The sequence below is a fragment of the Salmo salar genome, chromosome 06 (assembly GCF_965601325.2).
Source record: "Salmo salar chromosome 06, fSalSal1, whole genome shotgun sequence".
Taxonomy (NCBI): Eukaryota; Metazoa; Chordata; class Actinopteri; order Salmoniformes; family Salmonidae; genus Salmo; species Salmo salar.
The window spans coordinates 30637660-30646145 of record NC_138296.1 but is presented as its reverse complement, the minus strand read 5'-3'; the positions used below and the strand labels follow the sequence as shown (position 1 = coordinate 30646145).

The 8486-nt window shown below is 42.8% G+C and overlaps 1 pseudogene; it reads right to left on the bottom strand.

Annotated features, from left to right (window-relative positions):
- Positions 1 to 3165: 3165 nt before the first annotated feature.
- The window catches only part of LOC106606830 (transient receptor potential cation channel subfamily M member 4-like), a 61356-nt pseudogene continuing 56035 nt past the window's right edge, over positions 3166 to 8486 (bottom strand).

Sequence of the window (8486 nt, the reverse complement as noted above, 5' to 3'; positions counted from 1 at the left end):
CAAACCAGGGTTAATCAGAGAAAACCTGTGTGTGTTCATGACTTTGTGATGAATTAATCTAGAAACAATATGACAACCATTTTTGCCCAGGAGGTACAGTATCAACACATGAGCCAGTGTCTATGCTGCAGTGCAGTGCCCTCTCAGAGACAGAGACAGGCCTGGGTTCATCCGGAGTTCACTGGGCATCTTTTCGGCTTTATACAGACATTGCCGGAGGTCCTACGGTGGAGACTGCATTTCCACCCTGCCTTGCATGAAAACAGAGACAATTTGCCACTGCTTAAAAAACTTGACACAGTGGCCTATAGATTTTTACAAAGCGAATGCATAGTGTGAGGCAGCAATTCTAGATCATCTTGAAAGACCTAATTAGGGCTTACATCATGGGACTGCTGTTGTTATTATTTTTGTTTACCATGGTGCTTGATATTTCTTTTTTTGCATAGAAATTGATTTTAAATAATCTGTTGGTAATGTTGAATATCAATATTTTGCAAGCAGCATATGAGATTTTTTTGGGAATCTAACACATGCAACACATCTATTTAGGCTCTATTCAAGCTCTGACAAACAAGGTGTGATGGTTCCGCACTCAAAATGATGTCGCATAAAGAAAGCTTACTTCATTTTTTGATTTATTTTTATTTTCACTGAGAGCGCGATACTCCCCATTTGATGATCTACTCAAGCTCTGCTCAGAGTTAATTACACTTTCCACATGGATAGAGATATTATCAATCAGACGAGAAGCAGAAGGCAGAGGGGTGGGGAGCTACAGAGGAGGGAGATAAGGGGAGTGGGGAACATGCACATATGTTGGATATGGGGTTTAAGATAGAAAGACATGGGGAGAAAAAGAACATTCAAGCTGAACAAAGCCACTAGTAAAGGTCAGGCCATGCCATGCAGTTATCAAAGTTTGCCTATTTTTATTTTGCAGGAGGAATATTTCAACATTTCAAATTTAAACTCCTGAACTCCTGTGTTGTGCCAGTCAGTCCACAAACTGCCTGAGTGAGAAGTAATAAACCTGAGATGCACCACCGTATTTGGGTTTCATATACACTACATGACCAAAAGTATGTGGGCACATGCTTCTCGAAAATCTCATTCCAAAATCGTGGGCATTAATATGGAGTTGGTCCCGCCTTTGCTTAACAGCCTCCACTCTTCTGGGAAGGCTTTCCACTAGATGTTGGAACATTGCTGCAGGGACTTGCTTCCATTCAGCCACAAGAGCGTTAGTGATGTTAGGCACTGATGTTGGACGATTAGGCCTGGCACCCTGTCGGCGTCCCAATTCATCCCAAAGGTGTTCGATTGAGTTGAGTTCAGGGCTCTGTGTAGGCCAGTCAAGTTCTTCCACATCGATCTCGACAAACCATTTCTGTCTGGACCTTGCATGTGCACGGGGGTTTTTCCATGCTGAAACAGGAAATGGCCTTCCCCAAACTGTTGCCACAAAGTTGGAAGCACAGAATCATCTAGAATGCCATTGTATGATGTAGCGTTAAGATTTCCCTTCACTGGAACTAACGGGCCTAGCCCGAACCATGAAAAACAGCCAAAAGACCATTATTCCTCCTCCACCAATGTTTACAGTTGGCACTATGGATTGGGGCAGGTAGCATTACCTGGCATCTGCCAAACCTAGATGCGTCCGTCGGACTGCCAGATGGTGAAGCGTGATTCATCATGCTCCAGTCCAATAGTGGTGAGGTTTACACCACTTCAGCTGACGCTTGGCATTGCGCATGGTGATCTTAGGCTTGTGTGTGGCTGCTCGACCATGGAAACCCATTTCATGAAGCTTCAGTTATTGTGCTGATGTTGCTTCCAGAGGCAGTTTTGAACTCTGTAGTGAGTGTTGCAACCGAGAACAGACATTTTTATGCACTACGCATTTCAGCACCTGGTGGTCCCGTTCTATAAGCTTGTGTGGCCTACCACTTCGCGGCTGAGCCGTTGTTGCTCCTAGACATTTCCACTTCACAATAACAGCACATACAGTTGAATGGGGCAGCTCTAGCAGGGCAGACATTTTATGAACTGACTTATTGGAAAGGTGGCATCCTATGACGATGCCACGTTGAAAGTCAGTAAGGCTATTCTACTGACAATGTTTATCTATGGAGATTGCATAGCTGTGTGCTAAATTGTATCAATTGTCAGCAGCGGGTGTGGCTTTTATAGCCGAATCCACGAATTTGAAGTGGTGTCGCATACTTTTGTATATATAGTGTACTTACTTGCACAACTGATATTGGTACCATAACAGCATTTCTTATCCAAAGACAGCTTAAGGTATGAAAGCTCTGTATTTTCCCTGTTTATCAGAATGTCTGCCATTTGCTGTCAGCTTGGGATCGAAGGAAAAGTTCAAACTTGAGTCATACAACTCCAAGTCATCCGTTATTTACATCTACACTATTTCAATTTCTCCCTGTTTGTGACTCACCTTGGCAGCAGTTCATCCTTCATGCCTGAAACCAAAATAATTCCTTTATTCAATGTAACTCACTTGTGGTTTGTCAGAATGAATGAAGGATTTGTTCACCTCATCAGGCCATGACAAATAACCTCGACTATAGATAGGAACTTACCTGCCACTGGGCACAGACGTCATTTCAACGTCTAGTTTTGGTTTAAATTTGGTTGAGTTGTCAACTAACGTGAATTTAACTTGAAATCAACAAAACATTTCACCATGTCATTGGATTTAGGTGGGAAAAAAGAAATTCCCTGACGTTGATGACTTTTTGCAAATCCAATTAGTTTCCCACGGTGATTCAACGTCATCGCATTACTTTTTTTGTTAAAATGAGCGAGGAAACAACGTTGATTCAACCAGTTTTGCCCACTGGGCAGCCACATACTGCTCAATGTATTGTCCGTGCCTTTACAAACACCTCTGTGACAGTGAGGACTAGTTAGTTCGCAGAACCTCAGAAAGGGAGATTATTTTTCCAATTTAGGAAGTGTAGTTTGATAAATGAATTTAAAATGTCATTGACCCGATCCCTAACACAGGAAGACAATTAATCTACACCATTCTATTCATAGGCCAGATCAAGCCGAGCTGTTAACTGAAGCTGTTAAATTAATCTGGCATTTAGTCGATGACATCAATAAGTGGACGAGGGTGAGAGATGGCGCGATGTCTCACTTGCCAGAGGTGCGTTTGAGTCTCTCGGAGTCTTTCTCTCGCTCTCATTTGTTCTGGGCAGACAGTATATTCTCCTTCTGGATGGCCTCCCATGTGTTCAGTCTACTGACCTGCCTGCCACGGATATCCAGAACTGAAGGAGGGATAGAGGAGGGGGAAAGAACAAAGAAAATGGGAAGAAGAATAAATGAGAAAAATACTTTTGAAGGAAAATGGAAGTAGACTTCTAAAATACTGGAAGTTCAATACTTGAAGTGAATTATCTGATCATTGGTCTCCCTTCCTCTGTCTCCCTCCCCCAGTCTCTCACCAAAGTGTTTGATCTTGACAGAGGGGATCCTGCGGATGTGTCTCTTGATGAAGAGGTGGAGGTGGGAGAGGATGATGAAGGGTGGAGCCAGACAGGGTCTAGAGTGGTACTCTGCGATCAAGTTGTAGCGCTGGAACTTCCAGTGGGTGACGCTGTGCTCCTGCACTTTGGAGAATGTGTAACTGCAGGAAGGAAGGAAGGAGAGCGAGAAATGGTTAACAGGCAGAATATCAGGGAATAGGTGACTCCCACTCATATAACAAATTATTGATTTTATTATACTTTTTGGTAATGATGTTTTGGGCCCCAATGACACACATGAAAGAAGAGCCAGAAAAATGTATGGCATTTTGACAACACTCAAACATGCAGGGCTAGTATCAAATAAGACACTTCAAAATTCTATCAAGTTGATTCATTTAAATACAACAACAGTAAGGAACTAGATAAGATAAGATAAATTCAGGAATTCAGCCCACGGATTAAAGAGGCCTATTGAATGAGTGATGATCTCTCAAGGGGAACACAAATAGAGTGAAAACATACATATTGGGGGGGGCTAGATGGGAAAGAGGGACAGAGTATGAAAGAGGGACAGAGAGTGAGAGGGACAGAGTGGGAAAGAGGGACATACCGAGAGGGTCCGTTACCTGAACATGGCAATGAGCAGGTTGACCAGCAGGATGTTGGTGACCAGCAGGAAGATGACCAATAAGATGACCACCAGCCAGTTAGCATAGGTACTCGTGCATGGCTCTGCCCCTGCCTCGATCAGGGTGACGTGATTGGTGCACGCTATCCCCTCCTCCAGTTTATCAGCTACGGACAGACAGAGGGAGGGGAGGGAGGGAGGGAGACGGTGAGAGTTCAAAAGAGATGGGAAGAAGCAGGGGGAGGGGTGTGCAGAATAAATATTTAAAATGGTATGACAAAGTGGGTAGATTGGGCAGGGGTTGGAGTGGGGAATTGAGATGGGATACAGAGATAGCGGAATCGAGAAAGAGAGAGAGAGAGGCAGGTATACACACACATATGCACTGAGTATACAAAACATTAGGAACACCTGCTCTTTCCATGACATAGACTGACTTGTGAATCCAGGTCAAAGCTATGATCCCTTATTGATGTCACCTGCTAAATCCACTTCAATCAGTGTAGATGAAGGGGAGGAGACCGGTTAAAGAATGATTTTCCAGCCTTGAGACATGGATTGTGTATGTGTGCCATTCAGAGGGTGAATGGGCAAGACAAAAGATTTAAGTGCCATTGAACAGGGTATGGTAGTAGGTGCCAGGTGCACCGGTTTGTGTCAAGAACTGCAACGCTGCTGGGTTTTTCACGCTCAACAGTTTCCGGTGTGTCAAGAATGGTCCACCACCCAAGGACATCCAGCCAATTTGACACAACTGTGGGAAGCATTGGAGTCAACATGGGCCAGCATCCCTGTGGAACACTTTCGGGGGGGGGGGGGGGGTGCAGCTCAATATTAGGAAGGTGTCCTTAATGTTAAATACGCTCAGTGTGCATACAGGTATATACACAGGTAACTGCCAAAAGAAAGGAAACACCAACATAAAGTGTCTTATTAGGGCGTTGGGCCACCACGAGCCAGAACAGCTTCAACGCACCTAGGCACAGATTCTACAAGTGTCTAGAACTCTATTGGAGGGATGCAACACCTTTTAATCCATGAGAAATTCCATCATTTGGTGTTTTGTGGACACACACACACACACACACACACACACACACACACACACACACACACACACACACACACACACACACACACACACACACACACACACACACACACACACACACACACACACACACACACACACACACACACACACACACACTTAAATCTCCTATCCTCTTTTCAGACCTCTCTTTCAAAGTTACTGATCTCTTCTAGCCATGGTAGCCAAAATAACGGCCAACTGGGCATGTTTTAAGTATGATGGGATGTTAATCGTTTAATTAACTTAGGAACCACCTACTTTCAATATACAGTACTTTGTATCCCTCATTTACTCAAGTGTTTCCTATATTTTGGCAGTTACCTGGACTATGTTACATGCAAACCACATTCATTCACAAACATTAACACACCATCCATTTCATGAATGGGGATATGTCCAAATATGTGCAGGTATGGCCTGTAGAACACTCGGCGGAAGATCCAACCGGGACAAGGATCGTAGGAGTAGAGCAGCGTCTGATTGGCTACGCCGTAGGCCATGAGCCACACCGCCAGGAAGAAGAGGAAAAAGAAGACATCCTTCATGTGCCAATCAGGAGGGGAACAGAATATTAAGGGGAGAAAATGACATTGTCTGTTTTTTCTAGTGCAGTTTTTAAACTTGTTTTTGGATATTAGTTGTCGCTGCCAAAACCAGCACCTGGATCTAGACCATAGACAGTGCTTTGCAAGTATTCAGACCCCTTGGATTTACAAAGTGGGATTAAAATAGATTTATTTGTAATTTCTTGTCAACAATCTATATAAAATACTCTAAATGTTAAAGTGGGAGATTTTTTTTTTCTTTTTTAAATGATTAATAAAAATTTATATATATATATATTACACATACAACCACCCGAGCCACTGCCTGTTCACCCCGCTAGAAACACCTTCTATCTCAAGGCCATCAGACAGGTAAACAGCAATCACTACCTCAGAGGCTGCTGCCCACATTGAGACCCAATCACTGGACACTTTAATAAATGGATCACTAGTCACTTTAAACAATGCCACTTTAATAATGTTTACATATCTTTCATTACTCATATCACATGTATGAGTAATGAAATGGCCATATATGGATGGCCATCGCTCATCCATATATTTATATGTACATATTCTCATTCACCCTTTTAGATTTGTGTGTATTAGGTAGTTGTTGGGGAATTGTTAGATTACTGTTAGATTTGTGTGTATTAGGTAGTTGTTGGGGAATTGTTAGATTACTGTTAGATTTGTGTGTATTAGGTCGTTGTTGGGAATTGTTAGATGTGTTAGATATTACTGCACTGTTGGAACTAGAAGCACAAACGCTACACTCGCATTAACATCTGCTAACCATGTGTATGTGACCAACACTATTTGATTTGATTTTATAGTAGAGTGACCAGACGGAAACCACTCCTCAGTAAAAAAGCACATGACAGCCACCTAAAGACTCTCAGACCATGAGAAACAAGATTTTTTGGTCTGATGAAACCCAGATTGAACTATTTGGCCTGAATGCCAAGCGTCACGTCTGGAGGAAACCTGGCACCATCCCTACGTGAAGCATGGTGGTGGCAGAATCATGCTGTGGAGATGTTTTTCAGCAGCAAGGACTGGGAGACTAGTCAGGATCGAGGCAAAGATGAACGGAGCAAAGTACACAGATCCTTGATGAAAACCTGCTCCAGAGCTCTCAGGACCTCAGACTAAGCACACAGCCAAGACAACGCAGGAGTGGCTTCGGGACAAGTCTCTGAATGTGCTTGAGTGGCCCAGCCACAGCCTGGACTTAAACCTGATCAAACATCTCTAGAGAGACCTCAAAATAGCTGTGAAGAAATGCTCCCCATCCAACGTGACAGAGCTTGAGAGGTTCTGCAGAGAAGAATGGGAGAAACTCCCAAATACAGTTGTGCCAAGCTTGTAGCGTCATACCCAAGAAAATTGAGGCTGTAATTGCTGCCAAAGGTGCTTCAACAAAGTACTGAGTAAAGGGACTGAATACTTATGTAAATGTAATATTTCAGTTTTTCTATTTTCTATACATTTGCAAAAATGTCTAAAAACCTGTTTTTGCTTTGTCATTATGGGGTATTGTATGTAGATTGATGAGGGAAAAATGTATTCAATCCATTTTAGAATAAGGCTTAACTTAACGAAATGTGGAAAAAGTCAAGTGGTCTGAATACTTTTAGAAGGCACTGTATACAGTCGTGGCCAAAAGTTTTGAGAATGACACAAATATTAATTTTCACAAAGTTTGCTGCTGCAGTGTCTTTAGATATTTTGTCAGATGTTACTATAGAATACTGAAGTATAATTAAAAGCATTTCATAAGTGTCCAAGGCTCTTATTGACAATTACATGAAGTTGATGCAAAGAGTCAATATTTGCAGTGTTGACCTTTCTTTTTCAAGACCTCTGCAATCCGCCCTGGCATGCTGTCAATTAACTTCTGGGCCACATCCTGACTGATAATCAATGCTTGGAGTTTGTCAGAATGTGTGGGTTTTTGTTTGTCCACCCGCCTCTTGAGGATTGACCACAAGTTCTCAATGGGATTAAGGTCTGGGGAGTTTCCTGGCCATTGACCCAAAATATCGATGTTTTGTTCCCCGAGCCACTTAGTTATCACTTTTTTCTTATGGGAAGGTGCTCCATCATGCTGGAAAAGGCATTGTTCGTCACCAAACTGTTCCTGGATGGTTGGGAGAAGTTGCTCTCGGCGGATGTGTTGGTACCATTTTATATTCATGGCTGTGTTCTTAGGCAAAATTGTGAGTGAGCCCATTCTCTTGGCTGAGAAGCAACCCCACACATGAATGGTCTCAGGATGCTTTACTGTTGGCATGACACAGGACTGATGGACTCGCTCACCTTGTCTTCTCCGGACAAGCTTTTTTCCGGATGCTCTAAACAATCGGAAAGGGGATTCATCAGAGAAAATGACTTTACCCCAGTCCTCAGCTGTCCAATCCCTGTACCTTTTCAGAATATCAGTCTGTCGCTGATGTTTTTCCTGGAGAGAAGTGGCCTCTTTGCTGCCAATGTGATTTTCTGGATTTTTGTTTTAGATTCCGTCTCTCACAGTTGAAGTGTACCTATGATAAAAATTACAGACCTCTACATGCTTTGTAAGTAGGAAAACCTGCAAAATCGGCAGTGTATCAAATACTTGTTCTCCCCACTGTACATACATATATACAATACCAGTCAAAAGTTTGGACACACCTACTCATTCCAGGGTTTTCATAACTTTTACATGGTAGAAT